Consider the following 19,370-nt stretch of genomic DNA (forward strand, 5'->3'; position numbering starts at 1 on the left):
TTTGCATGGATTTATATATTTTATAAGAAAAAGGGAAGATACGTTACTATCACAAAAATATTTGTATAATTGAGATCTGGGAGTATCAAACAAGTTGGGGAAAACCATATCGACCAGATGTGATACTGTATCTTCCATGATTTCTGTGACCATTACGTAGTCTATCGAATTTCCGGTGGTTTTATGTTTTTTTTTATCTCTTCCAACATTTTTTTACCTTAGACTCTAGGAGGAAGATACAATTTTTTTTTTCGTACGGTACGGTGTATCAAAAAGGGATGCTATAAGTATATAATAAATAATGCTGTGATTTGTAGCACCGATATTTGGACAAATGCTAATTTTATAGGATAAAATATTAGGGAATATCAAATATATATCATAAATATCATGTAATTAGTGAACATAATAACCCGAAAATGGAAATGACTAATTTAAAACTATGAGTATTATTACATACACTCAAATAAAAAATCCGATTCGTAAATATCGACGACGCTTTAGTAAATATCGACGACGTTTTTCATAAAAAAGACGCTGACTACCCCTACTCTCTCACTAACTAACTGACAATCCTCTCTAATTCAAAAAACCCAAACAATACCATTCCACCAATTAACCACCACCACCACTGTAATACTCCGTATTTATGGTCTTGGGGGTACTCTATCGAGTAGCCCTTACTCTGTCGAGTAAGGGTATGTTGCAGAATAAAATAGTTTCTGACCTGTTGGGCACTCGATCGAGTAGCTGGGGCACTCGATCGAGTAGGAGGGTACTCGATCGAGTACCTTGGGTACTCGATCGAGTGTCCGGTTTACGGGGAGTTTTTCGCGGGTTTTGTTAATTATGCGATTAGGGTATTTAAACTTAATCGTCGTTGTTTTAATTCACTTTTACCAAAACCTAAAACCTGTTTAAGAGAGAAAGCGATCATCATCTTCCTAATCGCATCCTTAATAATTCCCGGAGTTCAGACGGTCAGTTCGTGTCGTAGTTCGTGTCGTTGGATTCCTTGCGTCAAGGGTAAGCTTTTAATATAATTTATATAATGTTTTGCTAGGTTTGGTCAAACCCTAATTTAGGATTTGGGGGTTTTATGAATAGTAAGTAATTGGTAGCCTTTATGTGTTATTTGTTAGGAGGAGAATTTGTAGAAGAGGCGTTTTGAGACAAATTTGTAGATACCGTCTGCGTGTTGTGCTTTCCGGGTAGGATTTCCTACTCGCATTAGTCCCATAATGGGATATTGGTGATGTCTTTGTAGTTAGTTATTTGATATGTTGATTGTGATTGTGATTGTGATTGTGATTGGTTCCTATGGCTCTCGAGATGCGTTCTCGGCTGAGTGGGGTCACTTGCGGGAGTGATCTCACGCCCTAGTTTCGCCCTTCGTGGAACCCGCCACGAAAGGGGATGTGCACATTAATGGACGGGGTTATCGCTCGTACGATGAGCGGGGCTTAGGTGGGAACGGCTGCGGTCCCCCATCGGCGGGTGGTCCAAAGTGGACGGTCGGATTGAGATGATGGGAGTTGGTGGTGTATGTGTGTGTGTGTGACAGTCAAATTTGTCTGTTTGTCTTATTGTTGTTATCTATATTGATTGTGTGATTAGCTTGACCCGGTGTTGTTTTGTAAACCTGCGGTGATCCATTCGGGGATGGTGAGCGGATATTGAACAGTATAGAGATGATACTTTGGGATAGCCGGGATGGCCACGACATGACGATAGAGTCTTCCGCTGTAGTTTAGCATTTATTTACATTTCAGTTGAGAACAGATAGTTTGGAATAATGTATTGTACTTTCAGTTTGGTTTCGAGGATTGTACTTATTCATTAAACTACTTATAATAAATGTTGTTTCTGTTTTGTCTATTTGATTATCATGCCTCGGGCAACCGAGATGGTGATGTCTTCATACCTGAGTGGTCCTGGTAAGGCACTCGGAGTATGGGGGTGTTACAACCACCACTACACACCACCACACGACACCACCACCCACCCGCCGGCCGCCGCCTCACGCCGCCGCCACCAGCCGTCATTTGCTCCCACCACCACGACAGCCACTACTTCCACCACCACCATAACAAGTAAGTTTCAATTTTTTAAATTTTTTTTGTTAAAGTTAGCTAAATCATTGTTTTTAATTGTTTGTTTCTCTTTCCCTTCCCTTATTGTTGTTGTTAATTGATTATATGACTTTAATTTTGTGTTGTAATTGAATTAGTTAGTAAATTAGGGTATGTGTTAGGTTTTTATTAAAATTAATTGAATTAGTTTAGAAATTGTTAGTTTTTCTTGTAAAATTCATGTTAATTAGTTGTTATTATGTAAATTTTGGTATTGTTAGATGTTGTTTGCGAGATAGACTTGTTTTTGAGTCGATTTTTCTTGTTGTTAAATCGGATTGGGAGTGATTTAGAAGCGATTTGGGGGCGAGACACTACTACAAATGAGCACTTGGGCCACGACTAAATTCGTGGCACAAGTGTTAAATTTCTGTGGCTAAATCATTTGGCCACGGGAATACTTTCCGTGACGCAAGTGGCCGTGGCAAAGAGATAGCCACGGGAAAAACAAGAACGTGGCTATTATTAAATTTTTGGCTACGGATTCTCTTGTGGCTAATAACTCCCGTAGCAAAAAAAATTTCCGTGGCAAAAAATATATATGAAAATGAAATAAATAAAATGTTAAATAATTTTTTTTTTCATGATCGATATTTTATCATATATGGAATAATGACAATCTCGGTACTGGTTTCGCTAGTTAACTCGATTCATTTGAATCATTCTTTGGTTTCACCGGTTATGCATTCGCGCGCATCAAAGAGGCTTCCCAGGAGGTCACCCATCCCAACACTACTCTCACCTGAGTACGCTTAACTATAGAGTTCTTTTGATCTGCTACCGAAACTGAAAGTTAACTTTGTTGATATAATTAGTACTTTGAATCCTTTTAAGTTTATTTTTTTCCTTTCAAAATTTACTTTTAGTACTATTTAATTACAAAAATGTTACATGATTTACGAATTTTGGGGGAAAAACATTATTTTGGCCAAAACAATCAAATTTTCGATGTTACCCTTCCGACTAATGATTTTGACGTAATTTTTTTTGCCCAAGTTAGCAAAACCATTTTCTCTAAAAATAAAACTTAATCGTGTTTTCCTAACATTTTTTTTTATTTCTTTAGTTTATCGACATTCTTATTTTCATTTCTCTTGTACTCATTTTTTCGTATATTTTTTATGCAAATGCTATTGTATGACCGTCGTACATACGATATGAAAAATTAATCCTTTTTTTGTAAAATAAGACCACTTTTTATAACTTAAGATCTTTTTTTCCCCCAAGTTGGTCACTATTAACCAAAAACTAGTCACTTTTTACTCAATAAACATGAAAAACACTTCCGTACAACAAAATCACTTATTTTCTTAAACTGATTTCTCTTTGTTATGATTTATCGTTTTTTTCTCAAATTTTTCACATTATTTGCACATGTGACTTTAAATTATTATAATTTCAATATTTTCCCTGTGATGTGCTCATTTTCAATTGAAAAAATTTCTCCATATTGAATTTTGGGTAAATTGATAAAAACTACCAACTTTAGTCATCTTTTTCATAATCAATACCAACATAATCAATTATTAGTAATCACTACCAAAATATTAACTTTTTTCTACGATAGGTATCAAGTCGCCTTCTTACTCTAATTTTTTTCCTATTTTAAAGGTGTTTTCATTTAAGAGAGGGATTTTGGAAGTGGGTGAGTGGAGATTTGTACTTGAATGATGGCTTTTTGGAAATTTTCAAGTAGGTTAAGATTAGATTTTCAGCACTAGTAGAAAAAACCCCTATCACGACGCGATTATCGTGGCGGTTCTAATAGAAACGACGCGAAAAGTCCAAAAAATTGGCGGGAACGAAATTTTCATGTATGTATGGGGTCTATTGTGGCGGTTTAAGTAAGAACCGACGTGATAAGAGAAGCTTTTTATGGCGGTTCCAAATGAAAACGCCACTATAGATCAACTGTGACGGTTCTATTAACAACCGACGTTATGAATGACGCTAAAGGTTAATACAAAGTAACAATTTTTTGGGCTAAAAAACCGCAATTATATATTTTTGTGTCGGTTTTTAGCTATAACCGACTTAATAGCAAAATTAAAAAAAAAACTCCAAAACCCTTTAGAATTCTTGGATCGACTTTCTTGGATATTAATCTACTAATTTACTTTGTCTTCTACTCTTCGTCATCTGATCTCCACTCATCACTATCGTTCTCCGCCTCTCATAGCCACGGCGCTCACCCGACTCCTTCGATAGCCTCACCATTCTCCTTCGTCACTGCCAACACTTTCACTCAATGCTCTCCCTCGAAGCGGCGCCTCTAGGTACAACATACGATCTAGGGTTTTGTCTTTTGTAAATAATTGGGATAAAATTGATTTTATTTCTTTTAACAGTAAGCCCAGATCGCGCATGCCCAGACACGGGTACTAGCCGGACCTCTGCTACACCGCCCTCCGTCGTCGCTCTCCGCCGCTGACCGCTACTGCTGTAACCATCCTTGCTCTCCCGTCACTGCTCTCACACTCCACAGGTAATCCGATTTTTGAATTTTGACTTGTGATTGTGTTTTATTGTTATGAAATTGAAATAGATTTTGACTTGTGAGACTGATTTACCAACAAAAATTGTATAATTAACTGAACTGGTACTGGGAGCAACGATAATTGTTGATTTTAGGTCATGAAGTTGAAATAAATTGAGATAAAGGGGGATTTTACCAGTAACTCTAGTTTGAACTACATCCGAAAACCATGTTTTTCATTTCTGTATGTGCATTATATCAGGCGTTTGGATGTGCATTATATCAGATTCATATCTTATTCACTTTTTAATATTCAGCTTCCTTAATCCATATTGATACGACTGAGCATGTCTTTTGTGGTGTGTGTATTGTTCTGTGTCAGGGGCGAACCCAGAAATTAAAATATGGGGTAGCGGAAACTTTTATAACATTTTTCATGAATTAAGAAACAGACATAAGAGCATAACTTTTCTAACGATCACATTTTTCAACTTGAGAAAATAAATTGTTAGTATGTAAATGTTAAAAAGACGATAAGCAGTTCTCCATGTGTGTAAGTTTGATAACCATTATTGGGACCGAACTAAGCATTCTTCTATAAAAGAAAAGACAAAGAGTATTAGCCTTATTGCAATGTTGAATTTGGGCACATGGAAATTAGGTACATGGCCGCATTTTAAGACATGTACTGAAGTTAGATGTATAATAAGCTCTTAATTGATTCTGATATTTTTTTTACTGATATTATTATTTAAAAGCTATATCATTTATGCGATAAAATGTGCTAAATATTTTGAATTGAATTCCACGTGTTGCGAAAAAGTGACTCTCCTTTTGTTCCTTATGCGATAATTAACAAGCAAGGACGTAGTTCATTTGTATGTATAATCTTTATTTCTTTAACTTATGATGTTCCAACACATGGTAAACGCACTAAGCATTTCTTGAGAGAAGCTTGTGCAGTTTGATCTATTTGTCGGATTGTCTTAGTTCAGTTAGCTAGTACTCATGGGCTTGACTGTATTCTTTGACACATTTTCAGTTTGAATTTAATTTGAGATATCTTTTATATATGGCTTTATCTTCTATTTTAAAGTTTTAGATGATGTTGTCTGGAAATCTGTGTGTAATAATTATTCAGGATGGGGGTTAAATTAGCCGCTGATGTTGCTGGTTCTCACCCTTCAGCATATGGCTCTTTTGAGGATAACTCAGTGAAGGATGAACTTGTTGCATCTCAGACTAATATTAGCATTTTACTAGGTAAGGTCAACGTATGATTTCATTCTATTTTACTCTTGTTTCCATTAGCTGGTTTGTGCATAGCAGTAACCTGATCTCCTTCAACCTTTGTTCAATATTGACTCCAGGTCGGGTCGATGTGTCGATGTGTGAAGCAGACAATACTGCATAGTATTTGGTTTGAGAACGTAAATGTTGTGATATCTAACATCCTAATGCTACAGCTAATAAATTGTAATCCAAAGGTGATTGAATCTTAGTATTTCAGTTTTAAAAAATACATTTTGATTCTTTTAATCACAAAAGAAGGTTACTATATTGGATAATGATAAGGCTACATCTCATGGTACAGATGATAATTTTTCTTTATAGCATGAGTGATAATTTAGTATCTTTGATTAGAAGACCACTTGATATGTTGTACGGATTGGAAACAGCTCACATATCATAAGTCAATGGGGAGTTGGATACTCAGATATTCATAAGATATTCATGAGATTTGGTGAAGTATACTAATTGATTTCTGATTTTTGTAGAAACTTATTTGGAGCAACAATCAAATCACCATTAAGTAGCACAAGTTTCTGCATTATAGCCACTGAAGTCCTCACTGGCCATACTGAAATGGATGCAGGTTTTTTTCCTTTTTAATCTTTAATTAAGAGTCTCATATTAAATCATGTTTAAAATTACATATACTGACCAGTTAATCTTACATTCTTTTGCATTTTGTGTGTAGGTTGACTACATCCATGTGTTGCGAAAAAGTGATCATCCTTTTGTCCCTTATGGATAATTATCAAGCAAGGATGTAGTTCATTCGTATGTAAATTCCTTCATTATTTAACTTATGTTGTTCAAACACACAATAATTTTTTTTCTAATGTAGCTGTCGGTGTTTCTCAAATAGGAATTGTACTTTAGCGTGTTGCTTCCCCTTATAAGTTATAACACTAAACTCCTTCCTCTGATTTTGTTTATGATGCCTAAAAAGAATAAGATTTAGTTTATATGCTTAAATGGTAGTTTTGGTGGTTAATCATGGTGTAACATGTTGTAACTTTTACTGTTTTCCTGAAATATGTTGCTTGAAATAAGTTGGTGTAAATTGTTGCTGATATAGTGATATCAGTGATATAGTGTAAGATGATGTCATATACTGTTGTCTTGATATAAAATAACGTATTTGACTTAAACATTTACTAAATGGGGATAATACGCTACATTACTCAAAGCTAAGCAACACACTTACTTGTACTAGTTATAATTAAGGAAGTAACTCTTTTAAGTCTTAATACACTAGTATATTAAATGGGGATAATAGCTACACTACTTGTTTTGCCACAACCTGTTTTTCTAACTATTGGTTTGCTAAATGTATTATTGCAGATTCAACAATCTTAATTGACGAGATGAAAGATGTTAAAGACGTGTGGGCTATTAAATGTTTAGAGAACGTGAAATGATTAGTTTATTAACAAAGACATGTATGTGATTATTTATACACTTTGGATGTATAATTTTGAGCATAGACATTACTGTTATGTCTGATGATATGCAAGTTCATTCGTTGGCATTCTTTTGTATGCGTTGTTTGTTTATTTCGCTATTTGGCTTCTCAGATCTATAGGATTTCGCTTGTCGGAAAATTTTGGTAGCAAATAATTTTTTTATTTTTTTTATATATCTATGGTGGCGGTTCTTAATATGAAACGCCACTATTAGTTCGCCTTTAGTGGCGGTTCTTTACTAACAACCGACGTGATAATTACCTTTAGTGGCGGTTCTTTAACAACAACCGACGTTATAGGAAACCTGTATTGGCAGGCTGTGGTACAAAGTTATTATTGAAATACATATGGTGGCGGTTTTTAGAAAATAACCGCCACTGTACATGAATTACAGTGGCGGTTCTTGTCTAACAACCGTCGTTTTATATAAGTATATAATGGCGGTTTTTTTATAACAACCGCCACTATAGGAGACTTATAACGGCGGTTCAACAACCGCCGTATAACTTTATACGACCCCGTGATAAACGACGGACCCTGAATCTCTAAAAACCGCCACAAAAGGTCATTTATAACCGCCACCGTAGGGGGTTTTTCTACTAGTGCAGGCGACTTAGAACAGATCGTAGAAAAAAGTTAATATTTTGGTATTGATTACAAATTATTGATTATGTTGGTGCTGGTTATGAAAAGAAGTCATTATATTTTTAATGTTTATCAATTAACCCTTGAATTTTTTATATTGATAATTTTTCCGATATGTTTTTTTCTTAATTGATTTGTGGAAGATCGTTTTTTTTTCAATTCTCAGCGCACTTATTTTATTTAATCAATTTTGTAATCAAATTGTCGTTTTTTTTTTCACTCCTAAAAAAAAATTTCCCAAAGTTTTTTTTCTCACCAAGTTAAATTTTATATCAAATTCAAATTTTTCTATAAATATCTTACAAAGAAAGTTGTAAACAATTCTGAATGAACCAATTTGACAATATGTTAATTTTAGATTTATCAAAGATAGATGATAAATAACTTATTTATTTAGATTTATATGCTATGTCTTTAAATATGATACGATCATTTAAGATTGTTATTCAAGATTATAATTTTTTAATTAAAAAATTAAAAGAAATTCACGACTCTAATAAACAGAATTATATTTTAAAACAAATTTCTTAAATTAGAAATGTTTTGAAAAACCTGCAAAAGGTAATTGTGATTTCTAAAAGAATAAAAAAATTTAGTCGATAAACTTTTCTTTGCTTGCATATAAGTTTATAAAATTTTAAAATTTCTTATTAAAGTAAATAAAATAAATAAAAAATATTAATTAAATTAACTAAAGTGTTTGCAAAATTTTTTATTTAAATACATTTTCAAATTATTTATATTTGATTAAATTTCTTTTAGATTTTAAGTTTTCCTTTACATGAAAATATCTTAATTTAAGTCGGAAAAGATACTCGCCACGGGAGTTTGTTAGTTCATGGCTAAATTTTTTTTTGCCATGGAACAATTCATGGCTAATTAAATTTTCGTCACGGGTGTGACATAGTTCGTGACTAAAATGATTATTTGCCATGGGTGTAGCCTATTTCGTGGCACAAGTGACTTTTTGCCACGGGAAAAGTTATCCCGTGGTATAAAAGTTTTTCCAAAAAAATGAATAAATTTTTCCCGTGGCTAAGCAGTGTTTAGCCACGAATTATAAATTCCCGTGGCATAATTCGTGGCGCAAGTGACAATTTGTTGTAGTGAGACCATGGCAAACGTTGGGAATACACGTTTGGCCATGGTCGAACGTGCTGTTTTCACGTTATGGCCGTGGTCCAAACGTAGGGTTTGGACGTTTGGCTGCGGTCAAACGTGGATTTCTCACGTTTGGCTGTGGTCAAACGTTGGGAAATTTGGTTTGGCCGTGGTCAAACAACGAGATTTTATGTTAGGCCGCGGTTAAAAAAAAAAAAGTTTGACCATGGTAAAATTTAAAAAAAAAACGTTTGGCCACGGTCAAACAAGGGGTTTTTTTGTTCATCCGTGGTCAAACAAGGGGCTTTTTTGTTCGTCCGTGGTAAATTAATTAATTTTTTTAAGAAACCGTGTTTTATGCTATTATTTGCCGATTTTTGTTACTTTATATGATCTTTAGTCGATTAACGTGTTTCCTAACAACTTATATTTTCCTAATGCAGATGGCAGATCGAAATGAGAGAGGAAAGACCATCATGAATGCTTTTCAATAATATATTACATTACACAAGTGAACTTAATAGTTTTTTCACTCCGAACAACTACTAACTGATCTGAGACAATTGTCGCACTATTAGAGACCCGGCTTCTACGACGTCTTCTCGGAGTCTCTAACATGAATGCTTGCCAAATCTCAATGTTTTGTTGGTACAAAGTCTCTAGGTGAATAACACTAGGATCTCGGAAGGTCAACCAAGCGGGATCAAGTGGCGGCATAGGGAGACTCTCAGGGGGGCTTCTAGAATGCAACCGCATCCAATGGCTATGGTGTAGGACAATCCACAAAATACCACACGGCAGTCAGCCTTCCACTCGGGTCTTCAATGGCATGATAGTTTTGTAACTTCCTTCCCAAACATTCTTCCCGTCTTGCCGTGTATGACCAATCACACATATCGTCCAGTTGAACAGCGTTGCAAAAACTAGCAAATCGTCGCTACACATCCAATGGTCCTGCCCACAACTAATCTGCTGAAAAAACTCAACTCGTCGAAGTGCTACATCCAACCCTGACATACCGGTGAGTGGTGATCGAAAACCTCCATACAACTCTGTGTAGATAGAGTCGGTCCTCATCTCCCTCGAACACCATTCCCGCATAACTATATAATCTGTCTCTTGGCCCCGCTGGGCGTGAGATATTACCCGGAACCCACAATGACCGTCATCTCCAACATCCACCCAACCATCGAAGTGGCCCCACAAAACCTCAGGAATACCCCACCGTTTGGCCCATGTTGATATAAGGCCAATGGTAAAGTTCCTTCCCAAAGGAGCACCGGGAGGTCCTGATTCGAAATCACCAAGTTTTTGTTGTGATTGATCTGCATTTGTTGAACCGTAAGTACTTGGTGTCCCGAACTTCCTTTCTGCATGCTCGAAACCCGACTTGTTTCTAATTGTTGAACCTCTCGGACGGCCTTTCGGGTGCTCATTAATAGGGGGTGGCAAAATCTCTTGGTCCTCAGGGTGGTGAAAATCACGCAACAAGTCTATGGCCGCCCTTAGTTTAACCGGGTCACTGTTTCTCACACCGTCCACTAATTCCTCCCATAAATCACCGTCATTTTTCGGCATTTGTTGAGGAGTATCATACACCAATGTCTTCCAAAAGACATGAATATCCTCGAGATGGACCCTCCTACCTCTTTTGTGCAAAGATGCCAAATTGCATGCACAAGGTAATCCATGAGTCGTTCGTAGCACGTGTCGGCATCGATCGTCCACTCCGATACCCAAACCAAGGCCTTTCGTAAGTTCTTTCTCCATTAACTCTATGGCCTTAGTAGACACGTTTCCTTGCAATAAGGAGAAAGTACGAGATATTCTCCTTGGTTTACTCATTTCATCTTCGAGTTCTTTCTTAATCTTGGAGTGTTGACTTTCAAGCATGCCGTGTATACGGGACCACGTGGAGTCAAGTGTGATATGCTTTGACTTCAACCAAGCCTTCAATAGAGAATGTGCTGACTCAACACGGGAAGTTGCCGTGTTACCAAAATGTAAGACCACATTTGTATAGCATAAAACGAACTTCCCTGCGTGTTGACCCCAAGCTGCCCGTATATAATCGGCCATAAACGGCCACTTACGACAGAAACACTGCCAAGCATGCTGAAACGCTTCCTCGGTAACTGCATTGATCACTTTATTCCAACCGTCTTCTGGATTTGTGATGACATGTTTCCTCATACCCTCAGTTTTGAATGATATCAAGGCTTTTGCAATGATGGCTTTGTTCACATGCCATCTACACAACAAATGCTCAACCCGGGGAAATACTTGCTCAAGAGCGCTGATCAAACCCAATTCCCGGTTGGTGACAAATACAGAAGAAGACGCTACTCCGGTGATATCTAAAATCGCAGCTAACTTTCTCAACAGCCACTTGTAATTCTCGTCAGACTCGGTAGGAATCATCGAACATGCAATTAAGAAGGACGATCCCGTGGGTGTCACACCAGCCAACTCAATGAGAGGATTCTTGTAAATGTTGGTTTTATAAGTCGAATCCATGATGACGACATAAGGATAAGCCCGGAACAACTTAATCGCTTCAGGATGAGCCATAAAAATGTGAGTCAACTCTTTTGACTCGGAATCAATCTCGTGCCAATGGACGTATTTCGCTTCTACCGCTAGAGCCAACATTTGCTGAGCGGTGTTTCTTTCACCCTTAACTTCTTTCCTAATTTCCCTTGTTTCATTATATAGTTGGGTGCTTGACGGTTGAGGTTTTTCGGGGGTTCTCAAATGAAGACCATTTTTAATATCCCTCGGTAGAACCCCGGCCAATGTTTGTTGCCTAACATATGCCTTCTCTTCCGCGTCCAATCCCGCAAAATGCCGATCCCCGTCCTTATAAACGGCTACGTTGTGGTTGTGTAGTCCAGCACCCTCGGAGGTTACAATGTTCCACACTACCGTCTCTTGATCATTTTTAGACACGAAATTTTGAACGGCACGAATACGAAACTTGCATGAACACTTCTGCGACCTCCTTGGCTTTTCAAGATCGTCCGATTCTTTTGGTAACCCATGTCTTTTACATCGAAAATAACTTGCCAACAACCCGTTCTTTTTCCTATTTTTAGCTCCGTTATTTGCTTTAACCAAAGCAAACCCATTCTCGAATACGATTTTCTGAGCCCAATTGAAAGCATCGTCACGCGTTGCGAAATCTATAGTAGTCTCGAACAACGGGTTGTAATCAATTGAATTCTCGCCAAAATTCTTCCACGATTCCTGTTACAAGCAATAAGGACTATAGTAAGACAATAAAAAGGATTCATAACCTCAATAAATTGCGTAAAACGAAAGAAAAACAAGTAAAAACGAGTAGAAAACGAGTAATTCATGCCTAAAACACGAGAATCAACAAACGACCGCGGCCAAACATTACTTTCCAACGATCAACCACGGACGAACAAGGAAAACCAACTTTCATCCACTGCCAAACAATGAAAATCAACGTTTGACCACGGCCAAACAATGAAAATCAACGTTTGACCATGGCCAAACCCAGAAATCCAACGTTTAACCATGGCCAAACCATGAATTCCAACGTTTGACCATGGCCAAACGTGGAAATCCAACGTTTGGACCATGGCAAACGTGGAAATCCATGGTTTGGTCCATGGCAAACGTTGACTTCCACCGTTTGGACCATGGTCTGAACGTTGGTTTCCAACTTTTGGCCATGGTTCATCTTTCGGGGGACAATTTTCAGGCAAAAAATTCAAACGTTCGCTACTACTAAGTAAATACGTCAAGTAATTCAACTATCGAATAGAATGAACGATGCACAAAAAAAATTGAAAATTAAGCAAATATTGAATTGATTAAGTTGTTTACGTACTGTTGAATCGAGATCCGACATATTGTTAATTGTTGTTGTTTTTTGTTTTTAATTTAGTTGAGTTTGAGAGAAATTTTTTTAGAGAGAGAAAGTCAAAAGGGCGGTCATCGTCTTTTTTATGAAAAACGTCGTCGATATTTACTAAAACGTCGTCGATATAAATCAGCCCCCATAAAGAAACAATTATCAAACATAAGAGATAAATTACTAGAATATACTTTTTTCTTTAAAAATGATTGGACCGTGATTGATCGGAAATTATATCCAAAATAATATATATATCCAACCTAAACTAACCTAAATTATGGCGCTGTTTGGTAAACGTCATATTGGCCAATTTTCAGCATATTCAAGGGTTTTAGTATGTTAATTTTAGGGGGCGTTTGGTTGGAGGTCTATAAGAACAATTGGTCTCCCTTGTGACGGGTTACCATTTGTGGCGGATATTTTGTGAGATAAAATGGTAACAAAATGGGTTAGTGGAGAAAGGGGACCACATGAATAGTGTTGCAGAGAGAGAAAAAGTTGGTACTTTGTGAAGTAAAATGGTATCCGTCACTCAAGAGTGACGGATATGTGCCGTCACAAACAAGAATTTGTGCTATAAGAAAGGGAAAGGGAAACAAAGTTATTGATTTCCTTTGTTGGTGTTTGTTTGACACAAACAAAGAGAACAAAGAGAATGAAACTCCCTTCCTTACCCCTCAATCCATCTAATTCCATACCCTCCACCCCCCCCCCCCCCCAAGGTATCAAATTTCATTACCGCTGTTACCCTTCAACCACCTTATTTACCTACCAACACACTTACGACTCCCACCACACCAGTCACCATCAAGACGCCATCACCACCACCACCACCTTCAAAACCACCACCACAGCCACCCCACATAAATCACCACTGCCACAACCACCATGACGCCACCACCACCATCACAGCCACTGCCACCACCACAACCATCGCCACCACCACCACAACCACCCCACATAAACCACCACCACAACACCACCGCCACAACCACCATGACACCACCACCACAGCCAACCTACTGCCACCACCACTACCACGACGCCATCGCCACCACCACAGCCACCCCACATAAACAACCACCGCCACAACCACCATGATGACACCACCACCATCACCACCACCACAGCCAACCTACTGCCACCACCATCACCACCTCCACAACCACCTCACCTAAACCACTACCCGCACACCAAAACAAACCACAACTCACCACAATTCATTTTGTTGATGTAAGCAAACAACTAGTTATGTTTTAGGTAATCCCTTACCTTTCCCCCTCTTACCCTTCCTTATTTCCTTTCCCTTTCCCTTTCTCTAACCAAACGCCCCCTTAGTGTTTGGTAAACAACATATTGAAACAACATATTTGGGGTCAATATGTTGTTTTACAATATGCTGCTTACCCCAGCATATTGGTTAGCATATTATAAAATAGGAAATTTTTCTTCATTTTATAAAGAAAACTAACAATCTACTAATCGTAATCTGCCAATTACCAAACACTCAAATTAATTCTGCTAATTATAATATGCTAGTCAAACCTTCTCATAAAATCTGTCATTTATAATATGCTTTTGCAATCTGCTTATGCTGAAATTAATCCGCTATTTACTAAACAGGGCCGACACACTAGCACTAATCTGAACTGAATCGAGCCCAACTAATTTTTTTTTTTCCATATGTAAATTGGTAAGTCATAACTCATAAGTTTGTCAAAGTTTTTCACATTTGCCATATGTAAATTGGTAAGTCATAAGTTTGAAGTTTTTCACATTCATTATGAGAGGAAAAAAGCTTCTAAAAATAATAACCACATAGTTTAATTTTGACTCCCACTTAGAAACCTTGATCTTTCTTCAAATGGACGTATTTGTCACTCTATTTGTATAGTCAAGATAAACTTTAAGAATTAAAATAGAAATATGTATACTATTTGACTTATTTTAAGTTTAAGATGAATATATCCATCTTAAACAGGCCACGTTAAAATAGAGATATATATTAACTATCAATTAGTCTCTCTACTTAAGGTTAAAACCAACCATATAGTATCTCATTTATATGGATAAGATAAATTTAATGTCTTGTTCTTCCTTCAACATTTTACTTTTGTTTTATGTCTCAACAATTATTATTTTTTTTTTAGGGAAAAGAATCATATTATTAATCAGGTAAATTTCGACATGGCATCGGAGGCAACAATACCACCTATAGTATCAGGGCACATATCAACCTAAATTCTAGTTAAGAAGTCAAGCGGGGTATAATGAGTCATACCATGAGCTGCATAATTTCCTTCCCGCTTTACAAAACTAAAGGAAAACGAAATAAAACGACTCAAAAATGATAAAACTTCCGACACAACGTTGCCGAAGTAATTGGCCTGAGCTTCATTCTTCTTGAGGGCATTAACAAGCTGCAAACAATCGGACTCAAGGATCACCTTCGTTAAACCCATCTGGATCGCCATATTAACCCCCAATAGGGCCGCTTTCGCTTCGATGATATCAACACTCCACTGTGTACACACCTGTTTAACAGCCGCTCTCCCAACCTCACCATTATGGTCCCTTATCACCACCCCCATCCCACACCCATGCTCGTCGAAAGTAGCAGCATCGACGTTAATCTTCCACCATCCTTCCGGAGGAGCAATCCAAGTCGTATTGTGAGAGTCACCATTCCCAGCCTTTCGCCTCCCCACCATACCTCCTACTCCTTCACTATACGTCTTGTGGTACCGGAGAGCACCATCCAGAATCGTCTTTGGAGACCCTTCCTCACCGCCATGAAATACCTTATTTCTCTCGTTCCACATTGCCCAAAGCAGCATGATTTTCTTGCAAATATCCTCACTGAGATCCACCTCTTTGCATCGTCTAAACCAGTCCATTATATTCTTCAAATTCTCCTCTACATCCCCCACACAGTCCCCCATTTCAGTCTAAATAGGTCTCGATCTAGGGCAGTAAAGCAGGGCGTGCATCTCAGTTTCAATCCCTGTTCCACACCTACAACAGGTCGCATCAATGTTGTGGACACGACGCTGCAAATTAGCACCAGTAGGGATGACGTTTTTGCAGCAGCGCCAAAGAAAAACCCGGACTTTTGGTGGGACTTGAAGGCTCCATATATCTTTCCAGAGAGTGTCTTTGGTATTACAGTTACTTGAGGCCTCATTACGCTCCTTTGTCCACCTAATGAAAGCGTATCCCGATTTCACCGAGTATGTACCATCGCGGGAATAATGCCACGTTAATTCATCCTCCCCTGCATTAGGACATAAAGGGATTTGAAGAATATCTTTAACTTCCGCCTCAAGAATAGTATCTGCTAGCTTCTCCTCATTCCAAGCATCCCCTCTAATAAAATCCGCTACTCTGACATTGGTGTCCCCTGTGCGTGGTGACCAGGCCCGAAACGAAGGAGCCTTTAGTGTCCAATTATCTTCCCAAAATCGCACCTTCTGCCCATTTCTAATCAGCCATTTGCTCCCCTCTTTAATCACCCATTGTCCCTCCATAATGCTTCTTCAAGTGAAAGACAGATGATGACCAATATTAGCTTCTAGAGGACTGGATGTGGGGTAATATCACGCCTTCATTAGTCTTCCGACGAGAGATTCAGGGTGCTTAATTAGTCTCCACATTTGCTTAGCAAGCATAGCCGTATTAAAAGCATCCAGATGTCGGAATCCAATACCCCCCATCTCTCTTATTCCGACAGAGTTTGTCCCATGCCACCCAATAAATTTGTCTCTTCCCTTCTTCATGTCTCCACCAGAATCTTGACATCGCACCATTAAGCTCGTCACAAAAGGAATCCGGGAGTTTAAACAAACCCATATGATAGGTAGGAATCGCTTGGGCTACGGCCTTAACTAGGACTTCTCTACCCGCAAAGGATAAGTATTTCTCCTTCCATCCTTTCAGTTTTTTCCAAATCCGTTATTTTAACGGAGCGAAAGAAGCGATCTTACTCCGACCGATCATTGCTGGCACTCCAAGATATTTGCTCGGCTGTAACACCGCACATGCCCCAAGAACATTCTGCACTTCTTCTCGGTGGTCACAATTATTACAATGTGCTTATTAGACACATTGTAGAAAAAACCTTTTTTATTTGAGAAATTATACTTGTATAAGGGGGTTGAACCCAATTTTATTGTAAAACGATATCCTTTAATAACCAACTTACTCATTAATAAGATTGTATTTAAATCCGTCTTACGATTACATTATTGTAAAATCACCTTACACAAGACTTTTAGAGAATGTTTGGCCTCAATTCTCAAAAATTAGTTTTTGGTTTTCAAGCTAAATTTTTTAAAAGTGTTTTTCAAAAATAAAAGCACCAAATTAATACTTCTATTTTTGGACAAAAATATGGATTTTTTGCTTTTGGAATTTTTTTTAACTTTTAGAAAATGATTGTTTGGCCAAAAAGTATTTTTAAGGCAAAAAACACTTTTACAAGTTAGGTTAAACATTCTTATTTAAGAAACTTGACCCGACTTAAGTTAAGACATATAGTCGCGTTAAACAAAAATTTGTGATGTAAGGTTAAATTTTACATTGACGAGCCTTTGGAATAAAGATTCAGCCCGTCTCATTATAGCACACTACTGTCTATAGCTAATTAGCTATAAACGGATAATGTCTCTCTCACAAATGAAAGTGGGTAGTGCAAGTGGGGGTATCCATTTCCCATCCACTTGCACTACCCACCCCATTTTCATTTGTGAGAGGAACACTATCCGTCTATAGTTATATACAAATAGTGTCCGTCTATAATGAAAATTTGTGATAAAGATTAGTCCATACAAGTTGGGTTTATGATAATTCTTGAAGTAGTCAAAATGGTTGAGGGAGTCCTTCATTCAAGGGCAAATAAGATTTGCACGTGGTTTCATAATCCACAGCATATAAATCTTGAGAAACGATGAAGAGAAACAATCGCCACCATGATCTCATTTCTGATTTTTAAAGATTTTATTTCCAATAATTAGTATTCTCCCACTTTCACCGTAATAGTAGTAGATGATGAGTGTCTGAGTGAGACACGGGCTTCAACCTTCTTACAGCGTGTACATATTGTACATAACTTCTCAACTTGTTAAGTAAATTTAAGGGGTCGTTTGGTTGCATATAGGAATTTGTATTACCTAGGAAGTTATAAAACACGTGAATTTGGAATTCATGTGAATTACAAAAATATGTTTGGTTGCCATGGAAGAAGTGCAATTCATGTAGGCATTCTAACTTACCTAGGAGGGCCTAGGTAAGCAACTTCCTCCATTGTGGAGGAATTGGAATTCATGGGAACTTCCAATTCATGTGAATTGGGGTAACCAAACAACATACCCATTTTGCAATTCACATGAATTTAAGTTCCTACATTATTTAGTGGGTAACCAAACAACCCCTTATTATTTTCAGAGAGTGAGATCGAGTATGATAAAAATTATTTCTGGTAGTCAGATATGTTAGATATTGAGTATGCACGAATAAGGACAATAATAAATCATACCGACTCGAATTCGCTTTCTTAATAGAACAATTTGATCCTTATTTGTGTCTGGGTTAATCCGAATTTCCTATTGAGATAAGACGTTGTCCCTCTGATTTTGGGCACAAACCAAAAATCAGAGAAGCAATTCAGAAGTATTGTGTGTAGATTGTTATGTGGTTCTATGATGCAGAAGATGAGATTTTTTTTTTCAAATATCTTCAATCCATCTCTATTTAATTTCTATTGCGGGAATTAAAAACCCGTCAAAGTTTTCCGAGCATTGCCCCAGAGCCCCCCGTCATAGTGAACAATATACCGTAAATTCGTAAATAATTATGCAAGTGTACACTCCGTATTACCCGAACTTACATTATAACTTACCCATCTACGAACCAAACCCGAATAAATGAACCGGTAATTACACTTAAATTATCAATATTCCTCCCCCATTTAAGCGTTTCCTCCCCCATTTAAGCGTAATTCAAGATTTTAAATAAGCTAACAAACATACCAATTTATGCATAAATGAAAATGTCACGAAGATTGAATTTCCACATAGTGATCACACATTCCAAATATTCGAGTATCGGGGTGTGACTTAGCATTGAACCCTTTCTACCCATTTTGAATACATGAAAATAACTTACACATAAATTAATTTACTTCTAAAATTACGAAACCGACACTTATTTTCAAGCCTAGTGTCCCATATCTATTCATGAACATTTCAGGAGTCAAACCCATACTCCCTTGAAGCGGCTATACTTCATGTTCACAAAGGTTGATTCTTTTGATCGTGTTCTTGCAAACACACTTTTTCAAAAGATCAATTAAGAAGATAGACTCAACCTTACAGCATGCA

General features: G+C 37.4%; 1 long non-coding RNA gene across 1 annotated transcript; it reads left to right on the top strand.

The window, feature by feature from the left end:
* The first annotated feature begins 4,236 nt into the window (after positions 1-4,236).
* On the top strand, positions 4,237-7,420 carry LOC141608999 (uncharacterized). Its single transcript, XR_012527117.1, has 7 exons — positions 4,237-4,408; positions 4,481-4,617; positions 5,750-5,871; positions 5,979-6,095; positions 6,387-6,484; positions 6,590-6,672; positions 7,240-7,420. It is a non-coding gene; the product is annotated as an uncharacterized LOC141608999 (long non-coding RNA).
* Positions 7,421-19,370: the final 11,950 nt, after the last annotated feature.

Source organism: Silene latifolia, chromosome 10 (assembly GCF_048544455.1).
Source record: "Silene latifolia isolate original U9 population chromosome 10, ASM4854445v1, whole genome shotgun sequence".
Lineage (NCBI taxonomy): Eukaryota > Viridiplantae > Streptophyta > Magnoliopsida > Caryophyllales > Caryophyllaceae > Silene > Silene latifolia.